Source organism: Pinus tabuliformis, chromosome 2_2, assembly GCF_031772625.1.
Source record: "Pinus tabuliformis cultivar Carrire ecotype Pingquan chromosome 2_2, CPIR1, whole genome shotgun sequence".
Lineage (NCBI taxonomy): Eukaryota > Viridiplantae > Streptophyta > Pinopsida > Pinales > Pinaceae > Pinus > Pinus tabuliformis.
The window spans coordinates 198,201,469-198,223,780 of NC_142300.1; the positions used below are offsets into that span (position 1 = coordinate 198,201,469).

A 22,312-nucleotide genomic window follows, 5' to 3' on the forward strand; every position below is an offset into this window, starting at 1 on the left:
AATAGCTTAATAGCCATGGATTCAACATTTAACACAAATAAATATGGGGTAAGTCATATGCCAATGATTTATTGAATATATTTATTTAAGCTGTATACATTCAGAATAATTAATAAATTGTATTTGAATTTATGTAATGTTGAAAATGACAGTATCAGTTGCATACACTCGTGGCATTTGATGAAAAACAAAGCGGGGTGTCTGTTGCATGGGTCATGGCATCACGAAACACATAAGATGATATTGCAATATGGTTGGAGCAGCTCATGTGAAAGTGTTTCCAAGCCCGTCCTGATTGGAAAGTCAATGCTTTCATGGTTGATGATGCACTGACTAAAATCAGTGCCTTGAGGTAACTTTAACATTGTCGTGATATAACCAAACTTGCATTTTTTCTAAAAATACCACACTAAAATGCATTGGATATGGCAGGAGGATCACTGGTTGTGATGTGATCTTATGTGTTTGGCATGTACGGAGGGCTTGGTTGAAAAATGTCAATCGGTTGGCCACTAGTTCCATAAAATCCAAGGAGATGTTCAGTGAATTAGGTTTCATCATGAAACACACTCTCAATTATGAAGTGGAAGATGCAATCAATCAATTTTTTATCAAGTTTGCAGATGAAGAGAAGTTGTTAGACTATTTCAACAAGAATTGGGTCATTGGAGATAAGATTCGCAAGTAAACAATTTTTTTCGTATTATATGCATTTTTTTCTTTTATAAAGGTGATATAGTGAGACTGGCATCGTTCTATTTGCAATTAGGTATGTGGGTGAAAGGTTTTTAGGAGTTTCCTCATGCAACTCAGGAGACAAATAATGTTGTTCAGCCATACCATTGTTACCTAAAAACAAAATTTCTATCTGATAGAAGGAAAAAATGTGTTCGGAGGATGGATTGGTTATTACATATGCTACTAAAAACAGTTGAACCTTGTTATCGGTTCAAGGAAATCTTAAAAGAAGAATGATTTCTAAACAACTACAAGAGAGAAAAGCAGCTAGAATCATCAGTGGAACGAGCAAGAAAAATTATGGATACTGATTGTTGTCCTCATGAGAGCATAACCCATGCTTATTGGGTGAGAAGTCAGACAGATCAAGGTAAAAAATACCTTGTCACCTGGTATCGTAAGGATTTTATAACGTGTGAATGTCCATGGTCTATCCATGGAAACATTTGCAAGCATGCCATAAAGGTTAATTGGTTGTATTTCCACTTGGATAATTCAAATCCATTGCTTCATCAGCATGCAGAAGATAACATATGCAATGACCCACCTGAGATCAATATGGAGCCTCAAAACCATGATGCAGATGTTGATGCTACTCTTATGGCCACAACTGTTGTTGATGCAGATGCCAAGGCACTTCATTTGGCAAGGGAAGAGTTGTTTAGCTATACGCGTCTCATTTTAGATAACCCTCCTACTACTTTGACGAAGACAATCCAGTTGACTGGTATGCTTAAAAAAATGTTGGATGAAGCCAATAATTTGCACGTTACTGATTTTGACTTCATAACTGGATTGGGTTCTCTTGATCCATCTTTGAAAAGGAAAAAGAGTTTCCTTAGCCCCACAAAGAAAAGAAGAAGCGGTAGAAAAAACAATGGTTTGGAAATTGATTTAAATGTTGATCCATCAGAATATGAACCATTTGAGTTTCAATACCTCAATAAGAGAGGATGTCATCAATCAAATAATGTAGTGTCTATGGTTCTGGGTTAGTTTCATGTGTTCAATAGATTCATGGTTTTATATTTAAGAATTTAATCATCACCATTCTTTAACATGTGGTATGTTTATTTTTATAGAAATGCAACAATCCACAACCATGGCGATAACCCAAGACCAAAGGGAGATGCAAGACCATCCAACCTTACCTGCCATGCTAGGTACATTTGACACTCTTTCATTGTGTGTGCACATATACCTTGATGCTCTAGAAAATTTCTTTGCAATAACGTTTGACACTTTTCTAGGTAACTATAGAATAAGTGGAGAAGCATCATCTTCTACCTTGACTGATCATCTATGGAAGGACTTCAACTCTAGTGGGAATCAATGAGGTATGCACAAAGAATAGATAAGCTAGGTTTTCATGGCGTCGTCAGGTGGCCCTTTTTCATATGATAAGTATATTTATGTTTTCCTATTGTTATGTTGTTATGAAAATACCTTTTTCATAATATGTTCATGCTCACGCTGTTATTTTTTCCCTATCCATCATGCTGGCTATCAAATAGAATCTCCTAACTTATTTATGTTCATGCCACAAGTTTGATTTTTATACTTAAACATGTAGTTACTATGTTCTCATACCTATGTTCATGGTTCAATTTTTATTATATTTATATATATTTATATTTTACATCTTTATAAATTTATGGTTAGATGGTGAAAGGCCAATGAGGTTTGAACCTTATCGTTGCGTTTTTTGTTGTTGGATTTTTTATTCCTTGCCTCTAGTTAGAGATCTTGTTGGATTTTCATGACTTCATCAAGCTGATTTTGCCTTCATGGAATAGTATATGATAGCGTAGTAGATTGTTATGTTATTTTGAACATGCCCTCTTCATGATTTGTTGATATTCACTGAACGATGTTCTATCCTTTTATGCTTGTGATAAAGTGTTAACTATCCTAGTGCCCAAATCAACGTCGATTGTTATCTTTTAGTTGTGTGTTCGATGAAAGTGTTTATTTTGATCTTGTGTGCTCATGTATATGTGCGTGTTGATGTTCCTGGTCACATATAGTTTATGGTCTGCTAGGATAATGATGGTGTTGATTAATTTTCAAAATTTTAGCCTGGATGCTCTCTTTTTTTAGGTTGTTCTACAGTTCTGCTTCCAACTAGGATTGTCCATGCATTGAACCTCAACGTGGAAGACATAAATTCTCAACCAAGCACACAATGTGGTATTTTTCCAAGCATGCAATTCTCATCCAAGCACACAATGTGGTCTTTTAACAAGCACACAATGTTTATCTATACAAATATTTTTTGTTGTAAAACACATCATGGAAGTGATGGTCATGGTTGAAGGCTTGTATTTTATCTAGTCCATGGTTTTCTGACTTCCAGCTGTACAGCAAGTGATAAAGCTATGATAGATTAATTTACCTTTTGTATAAGCATCATTAAATGAAATGATGCTCTGGAAGCACAAGGGAAGTATTATTCAATACTGTGGCAGCTTCCACGGTCTTGAGGAAATAGTTCTAGCATTTTGTAATAAATTGAATATAATGAAATCCATTGCAGTGAATTTTTTGCTAGCGATCTGTTATATTTCTAAACTTTTTATGTTTAGCTCCACTCCATTTGGTAATCAATAAAATACAAGTTTAGGATTTCTTTGATGGAACCTCAGAAAAAGGCACTATTGTGAGTAATTTGCATCTGTCTAGAAATCAAATTGTTGAGACGATTGCAGGATTGGGATTTTGTAGATTCTTCTGCTCTCTGTTGTAGGTCTCGCTATGTCATCTTGTCCTCTGCATCATTCCTCATAATGTCTAAAACCACTCACTCCGCATTCATACTGAAGCCTGTGCAGGAAGTTCTTGTTTGAGCTACATTTATCAACATCAATTACCCCGACTTGAGCTCCACGGTTCTCTTGTGCCTCTTCAAAATCACCATGATACAAACTAGAATCCAGTGCTTCTAACCACCTAATAAATTCTTCACCAATATTTCTCCCATCTTATGCTCATTCTGCCACTCCTTCCTCAACTGCATTTGCAGGGCTTCAGTAACGGATTTGCACACTATTGATTGTATACTCTAGAGTGCAAGAGCCAAGGTTTAGTTGGTAATAGATTTAATTCATTTTGGATGGGAATATTCAATAGATTCACCTCACTCAAGAATTTAGAAAAAAACTAGAATTTCACATAAAATTTTGACAAGAAAAGTCTTTTCTTTTAAGAGAGCTATGTTCTAAAATTGTGAGAAATATCGTGAGCCACTGAATGACTTAGTAATTATGCACTCTGGTAACCTATGCCAGTGCCAGATAACTAATAGCAGAAAAACACATGAAGAGTAAAAATCTGGAGAAAGTAAGCATGCTATTTAATTGAACAGTCACTGAACAAGAGACTTTCATTGTCTGTAAAGTTATGAACACGAACTCTCACATATTTGGAGCTATAGTTTATAGTCTGTCACAGTAGCTAATCATTTTCTGTTAGATCTAAAACTTTTACTTCGCAACTTGCAACAACATCAAACAAGAGGACATGGTATGACCTAGTAATATTTTACTGATACATCTCAAATAGCACTAGGCATTAACATTAACTGCTCCTTATTCATGAGAAGAAAAAGTGAAGCCTGTGTATTAAAAACTCCATGTTGAAATAACAATTCTATAACTTGGACTGCTACAGAACTGGATGTTCTGCCAACTGAGTTTGACTTGACCTCTGTGACGAAAAAACTTGCAAATACTTGAAAGGTAATTTGCATATAGTTTTTTCACAAAAGGTTTCCCTCATGGATGTGGTACAAGGTTATATTTGTGATTTATTGTTCTATAATTTGTTTATCGAAAGTTAACAAGATTCATTGTTGAGAAACTTTAATGGAGAAAAATAGGCAAATGAATCTGTGCAATTTCCTTAGTATCATACACCAAGAATAAGTTAGCCTCAATAATGTTTGACCTCAACAATGAGACACCATCAAGAAATATCAATATGCTTCAAGTGCAGTTGCACTAGAGTCTAGAAGAATTTACTATTAGGTGACCTTAATTGTTAGACACAATATATCAACTCAGTTTCTACTTTAACATATTTTGGAAAAGGAATACTCAAGCCTATGGCTAGAAAACCAGTGCCAGGTCTCATTTGAGCTTTGAAAATGCAATGCATAAAACTTTAGCAATGAAACACCATTGAGAAATGTGATTAAAATGCAGTAGAAGAAAAACTAAACACAAGAATCATTTACTGTTTACCCTGATTAAACAGATATCCTATAAAAAGTCAGTTCTTACATCGACTTTTGTAAGAGTCGAAGATATAAAGAAGCCCACGGGTTACAAAGGGCCAGGTCTGCTATGGATTTGCAAACGTGGCAAACTATATCATGCAAAGCTTAACCATTTGATTTTCTCATCTTGGAGATGGGTTCATCAAACTCGCTTCTAATAAGTTGAAGTTCTTCCTGTAGTATTAATAAAATCATAATTACATTATTTCTAGTGTGCATATACCTCCACGTTAAGAACCACTCCAACAAAATAACAATCCAAGATGCAACAAATAAGAGCATGAAAAATGAACTATTTCTATTGACTTAGACTTCACTGGGAAATGTCATAGTAAATATGTTGTTCTCAACATTCGGGGACATATGACATGCATGAAGTCCCTATAGAGTCTATACACATCTGAGATTCATGAATAGAGAATTGCCTCCTTGGAAAGCAAAATGAAGGTTGCAACAAGGATGAAAATAATACATAAACGAATGCGTTAACACCTTTTCCATGTGAATCAATTTTCCCAAGCATATCTTCTTGGCCAGTCTCAAGGGTCAACTTTCAATGACACAACTCGAGACTGTCGATTATGCTTTGCAACCTTAACAAAAACTGTTGAGAGGTAGGAGGGTGCCCACCAAGGCCTACGAACTTCTTGCTCACCTTTCAAGCATGCCACTGGAGTGAAACAATCAACACATGCCCCAAAACATAGGTCAATCAGAATCATCAAATCAAGCCAAGCTTAAAATACGGACATATAAAAAAAATTTACATTCATAGATGCACTTTGTAGTTGGCAATAATAACAAAGGAAAGTAACTAGTAATGGAGGACCAACAGTCCTGAGTGTGCAATTTTAACATGTAAGCATAATATCAGATGGCACTAACCTTTAATATGTCGAAGTTCATTGCACAAAGTTATAAAATCCCCCCATTTAACGTGACACCGCCTCATCAACCGCAAAATCTGCTCAGTGGTAAATGTTGATAAGCTATCCATATATTCTCCATTAACACCATTCTCTTTGAAAATCTGCCTGTAACTGCCAAGACCAATTTCATCCAACCTGTCACATGGAATGAGTCGTTCTTGTGGACAAGATTGACCTCCCTAGAATCTAATGATATCTAGTGACAAGCAAGCCAATCAAAAACTATCTTTCTCTAAATATGCAATTTATAAACAAAGGCAACAAGTGTTTTAGGCCTACCTTGGGTCCAATGCAAGTTTGTGGAAGCCTCGCTCCTTTGATCCAAATGAGCTCCCTTGTAGTGAATCTGCAAACACAAACAAGCGCACAAATTAAATAGCACCTGAAAAGCCAATATCATAAAGCATACTTATCATGATGATCAAGGAATTCATGAAACAAATGACATAAGACAATTTGTTGAGAAAAATGAATCTGATTGTATTAATTCAAATCAAAGAAGAACTTAAAAACCTATGCCTTGATGCTGTACAAGCTCCTCCCAGGGTCCAGCAAGAGGTCTCCTCTACTTTGACAAGTTTCAGTCTCTTCCCAATGAAGCCAAAAAGGTATGTGATCTTTCCTCTCAAGCTTAACTAGGAAGTCTCAATTCCACCAGCATTTACCCTCAAAAATGTTCAAAATCTAACCTCATTATCAAACTCTGAATCCCAAATGAAATAGATTCAGATAATAACTCAATCACTGCACTATACTCTACAATGTTGTTTGTTGTTTGACCGAGGCTTACCCCATGCATAGATACCAACTCGTCACAGGGCGAATAGATAACCCAAGCTGCAGAAGAAATGTTCTGTGTATTACGACAAGCACCATCAGCAAAATCAATGTATGTTTGGAGAGGAATCGTGGAATTCTTGAAATAGGGCCTTATATATTTGAATTTGATCTTTCGTACACGAGGCACCTATATGAATGTTTTCAACAATTACAGGCTTAACCGAAATATCAATATGAATAGTTCAAGAAATGTTTCCCAAATTTAACTTTGAATCAGGATTTTTCATTGGATTCTGAGGTTCCTTGACATATTCAGTCGTAAAAATTGATGAAAAGTCATTTTCAAATGATCACTCTCGGGTAAAAATGAAGATCTATGATGAAGATCTTCCCATGGTAAATCATCGACACATAGGATTTCACGAATTTTCTCATCTGTGTGAACAAGTTCGGAAAACGTATTTGAATCCGAGTTTGATATTGAAAGTGATTCTTCATGGACCACATTCGTTAAGTCAATTTTGGTTGAATATGGGTCGGAAAATGACTGCATGGCCTGATACGCAATTTCATATGGACTCAAAGGCATAACATCACCAAATGAGTCTATCTCAGATTCGGAAGGTACAATCCAAGGATCATCATAAACAATGGTGTTTGATGAAATCATATGAATGGTTGTAGTAGAAGATGATGCGTTGATAGGAGGAAAATGAAAAGTTCCCAGTAAACCAGAATCTTTAACTAGTCCTACTCCAACATCCTTATATGGGATAGTTGTTTGCCGACATGTTGAATACTTTCAGAAGAGGCTGGGTCGGATGAAAAGTAAGTCAGCTGGTCTATAGTTATGATCTTTTCATTATGAGGGAATTTTATAAGCCGAAATATCGATGAAACGGCAGTTTTCATAGCGTAAGACCAACTACGACCCAAGAGAAGGTTGTAATCTAGAGGGGCATCAACCACCTCCACGTCTAGATTAACAGTTTTGCCTTCAACCCCTATAGGTAAATCCAGTAGAATGCCAAAAGGATGAAACCCACGGCCATCAAAGGCCTTTAGAATCGTCGGGGATTGATTTAGCGAAGGAGAACCAAGCGATCTCCAACATTGTATCGACATAATACACGTTGAGGCTCCCTCATCAATCACAGTCCTCTAACAAGGTATCTTTTTTACTAACACTGGGATCTGGAAAGCCATTTGATGAGGTAAGCGCGGTGTATTATTTTCTAGATCGAAAATTATAAGGTTTGAGTCCTGAACGCCAACAGCTCCTGTAGCTGACAATAGTAATTTACGCTGTGTTGGACATGATTGCAGCACTTCTAAAGCCGAAATTGCTGAAGGTGAAACAACCAAATCTTCAACAATGTTATAGTTTTGAGCCGCTCTCGCATGTGGATTGAAAGCTGACTTTCGAAGTATACCCTTGGTGGGCGGTTTGATTACTAAGTCTGGATTAGGTTTCGCGATCTGTAGTGGATTGGAATCGAGAGCTGAGGTTGATGGGTTAGAATGAGAAGATTCTGCTTCTTTACCATCAGCAGGACTTTTACTTCCATAATCATGCGATTGAGTCACAATCCTAACATGGGACATCATCAGTATGGGTTCTTCGTTGGCATTTGAGGAAGAACCTGTCATCTTACTGTCTTGACTTGGAAAAGGATCCTTCAAAACAGCAGGCGTTTGGGAACCTTGGACAATTTTCGCAACCTCTGCTCGATGAGAGCAGTCTCTTGTAAAATGCTCTTCATCACAAATGAGACAAGGATAACGAGGTTTGTGTTTCTCATCATTTGATTCCGCTTTTTCTGGTTTCTCTTTCGAATTTTTATCTGTTTTATTTTTCTTCTTCCCTTTCTTCTTATCACCGGATTTTGATTTGGCTGTAGATTACTCTACAACATGAATATCAACGGAAAATTCCACAGAAGAATCTCCTGTCGGGAATCTGGCAAGGTTATGATAGGAGAAGAATTCTTGGAAGACTTCTTCTTACTTTTGGTATTAATCGTACCAATCATACCATCAACGGCATGAGACCTTGAAGGAGTTGCAGCGATTTGATTTTGCTTAGGAAGATCGGGGATTTTCTCATGTAACGTACCTGACTACATATAAACTAAGTCGAGGTACTGTGCTTGAGAAATTACTTGCTCCTTAGTAATGACCCAACCTTAGCTACATCTTTAGTGATCTTTGGCAAAAAAGATTTTACAAACCATTTGGCTAAGATCTAATCCGGAATAAAAACTTTCACTAAACACCATCGACGTCTCCATTCATGAATGTGGTCTGAAATGTAAGTGGACGTTGACTACTTTAATGAAGTTAGTAATTTTGTGCCATTGTCATATCTGACAGGCAACTGAAAATGAGTTAAAAATGAAGTAGCTAGCTGACTAAAATTATAAAAAGTGGCTCGTGGTAACTCAATGTACCATTTGCCCGCAAGACCAATGAGAGTGCACTAAAAAAGCCTTAAACGGATTGAATCATCTGAAATGGAATTAGATGCACACCAAAGGTGATAAGTCATCACATGGTTCGACGGGTCCTCTCTTGATTTGCCTTCAAACTTAGGAATATCACTAGGCAACTTATTCAGCATTGGCGGCCAAAACGGAAGATAGTTAATGGGATCGTTTGTAAGCTGTGACAAATCAAGCAAGTCCAAAGTTGTGATAAACGGTAACTGACGATTAGGGTCCCTAAAACTCTAGGTCATGAGACCAGCCCCAGGAGGAGGATATCCAGGCTAACTAGGAATTGGAATTGCATTTGGGATATTATATCCTCCCGGAAAACTAGGATTAACTGGACCGTATTGGGGTTGTTGAGGTTGTTGATATGTATACCCAGGGTACGGTTGATATTGATAGACTGGCTACTGCATAGCAAGACCGAATTGGTACTGTCCCTGGTATGGTTGATAAGTAAATTGAGGTTGAATTGTGACAACCGTACTTGAACCAGGTTGTACTACAGGAATTTGAACCAAATTTTGAATTGTGGATCCAGACCGAGGTAAAGATGTCTGAGGAGTTGATACAGGAATAGTAGAAACTGGAGTTGTCGATACTCCAGAAGTAGGTGGGGTAGATTAAACAGATGTTGCAGCAGTTGCAGTAGCCGTTTGAGGCAGAGGACGAGGCGTACTAGGCCCAGGCTAAGAAACTACAGAAGGTACAGAAGTTTGAATAGTAGACTAGACAGGTTGTTGGGGCAAACCAGAAACTAAGAGTTGTCCAGTTTGAGATGACAACTGTACATTCGGTTGCAAGACCTATTGAGTTTGAGATGGATCCCACACTAAGTTCATTCCGGGGTATGGACCCATAACAGGTTGAGAATATTGAGGACCATAACCAGGTTGAGGCTAAGGTTGATAATTCAGAGGTACATTTCCAGCTCCTTGAACATATGATTGACCGGAAGGTGGTTGGAAACCTTGGTTCGAGTACTGACCTTGAGGTTGATAACCCTGAGGCACGTACTGATACTGGTGTTGACCTTGAGGTACATATTGATACTGGGGTTGACCCTGAGGTACATATTGAGTCTGGGGTTGACCTTGAGGAACGTATTTTCCCGTAGGTATGTACTGTCCTTGAGGTTGCCCCCCAGGCACAAATTGGGTACCTTGAGGTTGCCCCCCACACGATAATTGAGGACTTTGAGGTTGCCCCCCAGGTGATAACTGGACACCTTGAGGTTGAGGATTAGGATTAGTACCTGACATCATGAGAATATCTTCTACACTCAATGGCTTAGTTCCATTATTTCCAGTTAATAACCCTTATTCAATGGATTGAGGAGATGCTCCCGAAAAAGTACCAGTAAGTGACTGATACCCAGAGGAAACAGAAGGACCGTCGTACAAAAAGGTTTCTGGAGATTGAGAAAACATGGATGAATGTCTTGACATATTTAACAGAGGATAGTAACCCCTAGGTGTTGGGTGATAAGGAATACGAGGTGGTGAAACACTTAGTCCCGAGTTTTCCAAAAAATTGGTCAATGAAAGATACCAAGCACTGCTCCTAGGTGGACTGTAAAATATTGATTCACGCTCCCTAAGTTCTATAACAAGTTGATTTTTAGGGATAGGGATACCTTCCTCTTCTGGAGTAGCAAGTTCTTCAATAGCTATAAGTCTAGAAGGAAGATTTTGGGTAATTATTCTTTCTACCCTGGGTGAACCAGGACCAGTAGAAGTAGGAGAGGTAAATCCCGATGTTGGAGTAGCAACAAATTCAGTTTAAGGTTTGGATATTTCAGGTTCCTCACCTAAATCACTAGTAGATGAAAATCTACCAGTAATTTTGGAAACAGACACAGATTGTGGATTATAATCTGCTACTAGAGCTTGAAAATCAGGATGTACCACCAAAGAAGACTCTCCTTCTTCAGGTGACCCAACTCTACTGTCTCTAGGAGTTACGAGGGCTCTTAATCCTTCAGGCTGGCTCGGTGAAAACTCAGGAGGTTGGCCCCGAAGTCTACAAGACTTCCTCGGTAATTCAGCCACGATTAAATATTTTAACTACTTCACATGAAAACAAAGTAAAATCTCAATGAAAACCACCTAAAGACTCTAAAGAACCAAAAAAATTTGAATCACACGCCTAAAGAATCTATGAGATCAATCCACACACAAATAGTAACTTTCTGTACAGAAAACACTAGTTGGTGATGAAATCCAACGTCGCAGAGTTCAATACAGAAATGGCGGTTGGAACAGTTACCCTGGCAACCTGCTTAATGAATAGACTGGCACAAGTTCCTCCACTAAACCCTCTCGAATGAAGAGAACCCCCCAGAAAATCCAAGTGAGTTTAGCCGACGTCTGCTCCAGGTACAGTGGGATCTTCCCTCCACCGTCATCTTAGGAAGAATCCTATAGAATATGGTCACTATGGTTACCAACGGAAACAAATATACCTAGGGGAACAGTCTATGATCCGATACGCACGCAAGGGCAGAGTAACAAGCTCAATCCCCTTGAAGGCTCCTTGACATAATCCAAGGTTTACCAACAAGTGACCCCGGGCTCCTCGACAATGGTTAATCCGAGGTTTACCGTTTTTAATACGTGAATATCTGGTGTCATTCCCAATGAGGAAGGATTGATTCCCACACTGGTTCGGACACGATCTCGTGCTTCTCCTTTAAGAGAAGCTTTCCCATAGCATAGATGCAACAATTGGATTTTTCTCCTACCGCAAGATACAACTACTTGTTTGTTTTACTGTCTTGGAGAGTTAATTACTCCCTACTCCAAGACACTAGCCTAAGCTATGTTGGTGTAATAGAGCCCTAGAAATAAAAAGATTACTAGATAGATTTTACTTTAAGCGTTATTTTTATTGGTTTTTGTTTAAGTCAAGAGGTGCGGAGATGAAACTTGTGGTGTGAGGACTCGACTCGAAATAACTAAAAAATTCACTTAAGATGATAAGCAATCTTTTCCCTTCAATGATTTTCTAGCTAGGAAAGAGTTTGAGAATGCAAATGCTTGTAAACACAAATATTTCTTAACAAACAAATCAAAAGAAGAGCTTTTTGTCCTTTCCAATGCACTCAAAACGAGACAACTAGTTATTTTCACAAAAATTTCCCTTTTTCTTTCAAACACTCAAATACTACAAAAACAAACTTTTTCCAAAAGAGATTTTTTTATTTTTATAAAACACTCAAAACTATCGAAAATTCTAATCTTGAGATCTATAAACTATAAAAAAACTATTTGAAGTAAAAGCTTACAAGATGTCTTTTCAAGGATGTTTTACTTAGCTATAAGCAAACTAAGGACTAATTTGTCCAGAATCACAAATCAGTCAAAAAACAACCAATTTTTGTTTTCTTTTCTAAAAATGAAATCCAAACTTTTAACACAAGTCTTTTCGAAGTTTCGCAAAGAGAAAACAAAAGGTGGATTCCTCAACAAAGGAAAATTTTGCAAATGGTCAGACTCATAAGAAGGCTAGTAAAAACCAAGGTGATCTGAGGCTTCTACAGCTTCTGAGCTCTGAGCTACTACAAGACCAAAATGAAAACCAAGCCCGACAACCAAAGCTTCTAGGAATTTCACCTAAAACCCTAACACCAATGGAATTAACCTAAGAAAAGTTCTTGACAAGTCACATGCAGGTCTGGGCAGGGGATAATAACATCTAAACAAAAACTAAGCTAGCTGAAAGAGAAAATCTCAAGTTTTCCAAAATTTTGACAGGGTCCATAGGCCCGCAATTCACACAGGTGCGGTACCGCTTTGTGTGAAAAGCAAAAGTGCGGATAGGTCCGCACTGTGTTGCAAGCCGAGGGTGCGGTCCTCTCCCAAAGTTATGAAAAACAAAAAATAATCCAAGATCTACTAAATCTACCCAATTCCACACACAATAAGCCAAAAACAGAAACAAAAACACAGTTTCTCAGGTCAAAGTAAAGCAAATCAAGAAATCAAGTCCCCAGTGGAGTCGCCATTTTGTCACACGGAATGAGTTGTTCTTGCGGACAAGATCGACCTCCCTAGAATCTAATGATATCTAGTGACAAGCAAGCCAATCAAAAACTATCTTTCTCTAAATATCTAATTTATAAACAAAGGCAACAAGTGTTTTAGGCCTACCTTGGGTCCAATGCAAGTTTGTGGAAGCCTCGCTCTGATCCAAATGAGCTCCCTTGTAGCGAATCTACAAACACAAAAAAGCACACAAATTAAATATCACCTGAAAATCCAATATCATAAAGCATACTTATCATGATGATCAAGGAATTCATGAAACAAATGACATAAGACAATTTGTTGAGAAAAATGAATCTGATTGTATTAATTCAAATCAAAGAAGAACTTTACAACCTATGCCTTGATGCTGTACAAGCTCCTCCCAAGGTCCAGCAAAAAGTCTCCTCTACTTTGACAAGTTTCACTCTCTTCCCAATGAAGCCAAAAAGGTATGTGATCTTTCCTCTCAAGCTTAACTAGGAAGTCTCAATTCCACCAGCATTTACCCTCAAAAATGTTCAACTTCTAACCTCCCTAGCAACCATCCCAATGCCTTAATTTATAGTGCAATGGAGGGAAGTTACTAGGGCCTCCTTCAAAGGGATAAAGCCCTCCTTCGAAGGGATAGCTCCTCTCATCAAGGGATTAGCTCCTTCTCTTTTGGGATGCATGAACCACCTAAGAGCGAACAGTCCACGTCAAAATTCCTTCTAGAATCATCTAGAATTAACCCAAAGTGAGTTTTTTAGAATAAACTTGTGCCTTTTTTACTTTCACAGGGGTCCGCACCCACTCCTTTAGAGACAGAGCGGGTAGGTCCGCAGGTAATGTGAACAGGGGGTGCGGGACCGCAGGCAACAGTGAGAGAAAGTGCATAACCAGAGCTTTGTTGATTTTTAATATCTTTCTCTCATTTTCAAAGCTTGACATGAAGAGCTGAGGTCTGAGACTTGCTTAGGAGGACAGTATAAGTGATGATAGACCCATATTGATTGCAAATAGTCACGGTGATGATATTTTTGTGTAACACAGCCATACCCCAACATCCTGAATAAGACTCCCACATGTCAAATTTGGCTAAAGTAGAAATTTTCCTAGGCTTCAGAAGTAGCCATAGATAGACTTGTACCATGCTTAGGAGATTGAAAATGAAGCATCTCATAAATATCTGCTATAACAATCAAAGACACTTCAAACTACAAAAATCAAACAAGCCTAACAAAAACCATATCTATCTTGCAAAATTTCCCTTATCATAGCTCATCTATTGATGTAAAGTCATCTATAAAAGGAAGTTTACAAGATCTAAGAATGCCTTGCCATTCTATGCTATTTATAATTGAAAACATGCAATTGTTGTGATATTTAGAAACAACCTGCTCTTCCAATGATCATTATACTTGGGAGCATTTTTATTTTCTTTTCTTACCATACAAAGCTACTAATGCATGCTCACAGTTACGTATCTCTCACTCATGAGATCCATTGCAACTCCACCTGTATTCAATGTTTAGTATATCCCACTCATAAGGTGAGTCATCAAGGATTGTACCTCTCTAAAAAAATGTGAGATCTCTAGCTACAAATGGCTCTTAGGCATTAAGATGGGTCTTTTTGTGAAGTGTGCTCTAGTTTGGAAGAGATTATTTGGGCCAAAAACAGCCTCCATACTGCCTTGGATTTGACCTGAGACATTATTTTCCTAGGTTAATATGATATTCAGCCATAAACTATTTCCTACTAAGATATACTTCTGTCATTCAAAGTTTGTGTTCAGTTCTGATTGAATCTCTGGTATTCTGCTACTGTTGGATTTGGCCTGAGTTGACACCTGTTTGACATACTTTTTTCCTGGGTTATATGATGTTCAGTTGCAAACTATTTCCCACTAACATTTACTTTGTTATTCAAAGTCTGTGTTCAGTTCTCATTGAAATCTCTGGTATTTCCCTGTTGTTACTAATGTTCATGTCTTTGCTATTAGTACTCTTAAAAACTGTTGAATTTTGCTGCAGTTAGTTGCCTTGTGAATTTCCTAATTTAGGGTTGCTTTAGTATCCAGATTCTCAGAACTATTTCCATATTTCAAATTTCAGTTCTCTTATCAGGTTTCCGTGCTGGCTAATAACAGTGGCAATAGAGCCCCGATTGATAGCCGATTCATACCATATTTTTCAGTTACAGTTCAAATTATAAAATTAGGTCCATAAGAGCAACCCAGTATAATTTAATGTTATTTCTATGTTTGGGGCCTTTTATCTGAAGAGAACAATTAGAGAAACATTGTTTATATTCAAATGCATACTCATTCATATGCATTGAACTACAGAACACAAATCTTACGTTCAATTTCATTGCATCTTTTCAATGCCCATGGAAGTCACAAATGGAGTCTTGATATTACAAGACTCATCAACTTCCAAGTCCAAGTGGACTCTTGAATTTGACATTGCTCTGAAGATATCGAGTGGAGCCAGAGCCTCCATGTCTTGGACTTGCAAGTCAAACAAGTCAGAGTGAATCAGCCCATTAGACTTGATTGTCTATCTATGTACACATAGAAAAAAGATACCAGAAAGCACTCAATTTGCTTATATTTTTGACCTAAATTCATAGTCGACTAAGAAGACCTATCAGTTGTCTAAAATCCATGGCATTTTGTAACACGTAGTATCATTTATTTGGTAATCAATAAAATACAAGTTTAGGAGTTCTTTGATGGAACCTCAGAAAAAGGCACTATTATGAGTAATTTTCATCTGTTTGGAAATCAAATTGTTGAGATGATTACAGGATTGGGAGCTAGAACAACTATGAAGAATTCATGACATTAAGGTTTCTACTCAAATGTGCTTTGAACAACAATGTTTCTTAGTTGCAGGTGTTTAGGGATTCTAGATTGTTAATCAGTTGGATGAATGGCAGAGGATAGCTACACAAGATTTCTTTAGGACTTTGGGTGATCATTTAAAACAAGTTGCAAATTCATTTCAGCCTGTTACTGACACTGATGCCTTTAGAGACCAAAATATGACAGCAGTCGCATCATCAAAGAGGGACTACAAGTAGTTGCAGGGAAAATTATAATCAAAGAGAACATGATATAGTGTTATATGCTACAAATATGTTTGTCTCTATTTTTGGAGATCTACCCACCACACAACACTCTCATTGTGAGAAACTTAGTGAGAGAGGGTTAACTTAGGCATATCAAAATACTCACCACAACTAACATGACAATACTTACGAAATCAACATGTAGTTTCTCTCCAAGAAAGACCATGAATACTTGAAAGCTTCATAAGACTGTCAATGCAGTAGAAGGGATATTTGATATTTCTAGTACAGCCACGGATGTAACCCTGAAAGAAGGCCATTTTAAGGGAAAAAAAATAAAACCACATGCTCAACTTTAAATACAAATATTAAAAAAACTATAAATAATGCAAAAATTGAAACATAGAGGCATATTCACATATGTCTCTACAACACATATTGCCACAACGTTGCAATTAATATTGAAAATAATAGAGAGTAACATGTTTCAAATATTAAAATATTAAAGGAACACAAATATTAATAAAAAGTTTTTTTCAATTAAAATTTCTCTTTGCCACCCAGCTGGTGAAGGACTTTGGAAGACTACTTGCTTATCGCATTTTAATCAAGGGAGAAAAAAGGTTTCCTCCACATGAAACCCATCAACTGTTACATATTAGAATTTGTAAATATTCTGAAGAATCAAACATACAACTATTATCGATGAAATAACATACAGATACCCTTCAAAATCATATTGGAATATCAGACCTAAGATTAGAATCATCAAATATACTCATCCGAAATGGCTGAAACTTTAAGCAACTGAACTGGAAAGAGGAAGAGGACCGGGCTAAAAAGTTATTCCGTCAGCAATTATACTAGAAAATCACCTGGGATTCCATAGGCACTGGAAACATAATTAATGAAGTTATGGATGCATTAATTGAGTTTTCCTCTTCCTCGGAGTGGAATTTCCAGACTGCAGCCATGAGACTGCTACTACTACATTTGGGCTGTCTAGACCTAACGATCTTTTGTACCTACAATAAATTGGACTTAATGGTGATCTTGTGTACCTATAACAAATTGAACTGATGCATCAGAACATGGCTTCTGACATAAAAGTAATTAAGATCGCTCCACTACAGTCGTTGGATATTGCAATAGTTTTGCATTTGCATGATCGTTGCTTGCATTTTATAGGGCAGTATGGAGTTGTGTGGCTTGCACTGGTTAGATTGTTCATGTTTATTATTGTCATATCTATCATATTTCTTAAAGGTAAGCTTTTCGCTATAAACTGAATTTTGAGGGAGGTTAGAATGATCTCTAAGCATTTGAAATAAGATGGTTTACTAGTTTGTAATATTTAATGATTGCAATACAATCTTGCATGTGTAATAAGCTAGTAAGATAGTGTTTGCTATGTAATCATTGCATGAACTGAAATAGTAATTAACTTTCTATGGCTTGGACTATCATTGAAACGGTTTTATCATTAATCATGCTTGTGGTGTTAATATTATATCGCTTAGATAATGATGGAAGAATTTGTGTTACCCATAATGCTTATGGTTTGTGTTCACCATTAGTTTCACTTTCTCACAAATAGTTTGAGAATGAACAGCAAAATTAGTGTTGCCCTTGATTCTTCTTGCTTTGCTCTCTCTTAATTGTTTTCATTGCTTATTATGAGAAGAATGGTTGAAATATAAATAGAAGCTATATATGATGCAATTTCTTAATCCTGTAATGAAACTTTTGGTATATTGTAAAACATAAGATCTGATAACTATCACATCATATCAAAATTGTTAACAAGATGGACAACATTAGACAAATTGATTTTTAGGTTTCTAATGATCGCAGAAAGGATTTGATTACTTTCAACAATACCTGAATTTTTTATTTTGAATGGAAAATCTAATTTGACAATAACAAAGTCAGAATTATATTTTTGAAGTTCTTTAATAAGCTTTTTGCCATCTTGGTTAAACATTTATGATCTTCGAAACTAAATGGCTTGGACATTTTTCGGAAAGGACCAGTTGTATCATTGAATGTAATTGCGTGCACTCTTTGGTGTTTGTGATGTGAGAGCTTATTTTATCACACAAACAGAGTGATGCTTATGAAGATGCCTCTAAGATCATTATCGAAATTTTGAAAATTTAAGTTCTTTAGGCTCAGACATAATTTATAGCAATGTCAAAACACCAGAACTACCCTATATTTATCCACATTTTATAAAATAATGCAAAGGATCTAAATGAATTTCTATTCTTGACAGAAATGTAGAATTTTGTTTCTTGTACTGTTTCTTGTCGCTAATTGCAAGTAATTCTCTTAGCTCTCTTACAAGAATAGCGAAAACACCAACTGCATATTTTCTAGTTTTTATCTAAGAATCCCTTTGTAGAGGAAAAACTAGTGCAAGATTTGGAGGAAGTGGAGTGGTCACATGGGAGATTTAGCATAGTATACCATCATGATGGATGTGATTTCTTGGAGAAATATTGATATTTCATTACTTATGACACACTCAGCATGAGCAAGATTTCCTTTGATTTAAAAAGACTAGGTTTTGACTATCATGATAAATCCACAAGCACAAGATCTGAAATACAGAGAAGTCAAGCCAAAATAGAGTTGTGATATGGGAAAACTATTGGGATGAAATTCAAGGTGGAGATGGGAAGAGTGACTAGGTGATTGAGAAATACTAGTGTTATTAAGAAAAAATTCCTTATAAACATAGTAAAGAAACCTTTCATCACTGATCAACAACCAACGAACAAATCACATAGCATATCAATATCTTTCCAGAATTAAAGATCTAAGAAGGTGTTTGGAAGGATTCGACAACACCATAATGTATTAATGATAATCACAAAACCATGAACCAGTTACTTTTCTCAAAATACATTTGTCCATGTACATGGAATAAATAACATTTGTCCATAAATTTGTCTCCCATACAAAAAACCGTAATCATTGCATGTTGGGGAAAAATAAAACATTAACAGGTTCTTCTTTAGTGAAAGAACCATGCTATGATAGACCCCAGAAAAATGATAACAACAACCCATTTGCGCAATGGGGATCTATATTGATGGTGATCAATGATTTCTGTTGCAGTGGATGGTGATGCTATGTCATATTTGACATCTACATATGTGCTTAAAAATGATCTCGACATTATATCAATGGACATCTTTTCAATATGTACAAAGCGATTGATGGTAAGATGTTGAAATTGAAAACTCCAATTTATTGCTTCCTTATGAAGAGGTTGTAAATTGTCCTTCCGAACCCGATAGATGCCTTTCATCTGATTACATATCAACTCTGAGTTGGTGAAGACTTCAATATCATTGACATCATGTTGTTTTGCCTCTTTTAGCCCTTCAATAAGGGCAATGTAATATGCCTCATTGTTTGTCGTCATTCCAGAGACTTCTCTCTTTCCATGAAATGCATGATTTGTTGCCATATTGTAAAGGATGAATTTAATAACTGCTCGACCTGGATTTGGAAAGCAAGACACTTCAATGCATAAACGCCACTTTTGCACCATTTTTTACACTTCAAAAACCTGAAAAATAAAATAACAATAAATTCATGTTAAACAAGTAGACAATTATCTATTTCCTAATACTCAACATGTTTTTCAATCATATATAATTCAAAAAAGCAGATAATTTGTGTTCATTTACACTGCAACACTTTCAATACTGGCAACTATTCTGCAAAAAACACATCTAGCAATCACCACTTTATTGGAATTGCTTGCAAACTCTAAAAATATTTATCCTTACCGACTGTCCATACACCAAAAACCACATAACCCTAGACTAACAGAGCATTGTCTAAGCAAAGCATGATTCATGTATATGCCTTATGTGTGACAAAAATCCATCTGTCATATAACATCACAAGAAACTTATTCAACCACTCTACATGAACGGTTCCTTCACACTACACTTGTTAAGGGTTGAACTTCATCAACAACATTTGGAACAACTTTTCTATTACAATTGGGGGATAGGGAATCCTCATAATATTGTCCATATTAACATCTAAAGAATCATGCATTTTCTTTATAAATTCAAAATTTCCTACTCTTCCTTCTCAGGCATGCCAGGAGGGGGAATTTACTTATGCTTCTTTAGGCATTGAGAAAAATTGACAAAGCATCATACAAAACGTGATTTCATTATGTTGTTTCTTCTTTTCTGTAGACTTCAATTAAATTGTTACTCTAAAGTGATGCATGTACTCTAATGCATTCACATCACCAGTTTTAGAAAATAATAGGCATTTTTAAGTGTATTTGAAGAGGACAGTGAATTCATGGTGAATTTGATTATGGTGTCTTCTTCCACAATCAAGGATAAGGAAATTCATTTAGTCAAGCTGCATTCAATTTTCTAGACAAATCTTTAATTCCCTCATTCGTTGTTTTCATGGAATCACCCTATTCTTTTATTGCAAGATTTGACTTTTAAAAATGTTGATTAATGGTATTATATTTTCCATATGTGACTATCAGGTAATGTTGAAAAATATACAATCTTTTGCCACATTCAAGGGGAGGAAGAGTCATTTTGTCAAGCTACACTGACTTGTCTAGACAATTGTTTAATTCCCTCATTTATTATTTTCATGGAACCACCCTGTTCTTTTATTGCAAACTGACTTTTACAAATGCTTCTTAATGGTTTTCTATTTTCCCTAGAATTACGTGACTATCAAGTGATGTTAAAAAATATACAAACAGAAGGAAAACTTCACCATGTTTATGTGAATTTAAAGCATAGGACATATTTAAATGTGAAAATTATTTTTGTTTGTTTGTGGGGTTTAATCTTTATCAGGTTCTAGGTTTAAATTTCTTGGTGAAGGGTTGAGGATTGAAACTCTCCTATGGAACATCCAAACTCGATCAAACATTAGATACTTTTAATGGCACCAGAAATTGACCTTGGATGTTGCATTTGCTCCTGCAATAAAATCCAAGCTTCCTTGGGCAGCAATGTTGGGTAATCATGACCAGGAATCTACCATGACTCATGAAGAGTTGATGTTGTATTTATTTGTCATGGATTACTCCATTTCCAAGGTCAACCCTCTTTCTGATAATCCAAGTGACAGACAGAGATTTACATTTGATGGCTTTGGAAATTATAATACAGAAGTTAAAGGTGCTTTGGGTTTAGAGCTAGAGAACAAGAGTGTTTTCAATCTTTATTTTCTGGATAGCGGTGATAAGTTCACTGTTCCTGGAATTTCTAGCTATGGGTGGATCAAAGAAAACTAGTAGGCTTGGCTCCGAGATGTTTCTGTACTATTACAGCTGGGTTTTCTAAAAGGGTATACTGTATTTTATATGCTTTTTGAGCACATATTTCTGCCACTCCAGCCTGATTTATCAAATCTAAAATTTTGTCTTGAAGAGGAACATGCCACCTATATAGTGTTGCATTATTCTTGTCTGGAGGCTTGTTGATTTTAGAACATATTTTGGACATCAGACGGCTAAAAAGATTCATTGTAGGCATATATTTTGTTTTATTTTGATGTTGGCAGGATACATATAAAAGTGGATGGGCTCCACAAACTGATCCAGCTCTAGCTCTTGGCTTTTTCCATATTCCTTTGTATGAGGAATGGTACCTTGGAGGTTCAGAAATTGTGGTTGAAATGTAGGAAGGAGTGGGTTGTGCTTCCATAAACTCAGGTTTCTTGAGCACTTTTGTAAGTACTGGGGACATCAAGGCAGCCTTCACAAGTCACGACCATGTCAATGATTTTTGTGGGAAATATCAGGGAATTTGGTTGCGTTATGGGGGTGGATTTTGCTACCATGCTTATGGAAAAGCAGGATGGTCAAGACGAGCCAAAGTGATTATGGCTACTCTTGAAAAAGGTGAAAAAACATGGTAAGGTGTTACAAGTATAAAAACTTGGAAACGCTTAGATGATACAACATTTACTAAAATTGATGAACAAACACTACAGAGAAAATAG

The 22,312-nt window shown here is 36.5% G+C and overlaps 1 pseudogene; it reads left to right on the forward strand.

Annotated features, from left to right (window-relative positions):
• The first annotated feature begins 1,296 nt into the window (after positions 1-1,296).
• On the forward strand, positions 1,297-22,312 carry LOC149192059 (putative inactive purple acid phosphatase 28; annotated as a pseudogene).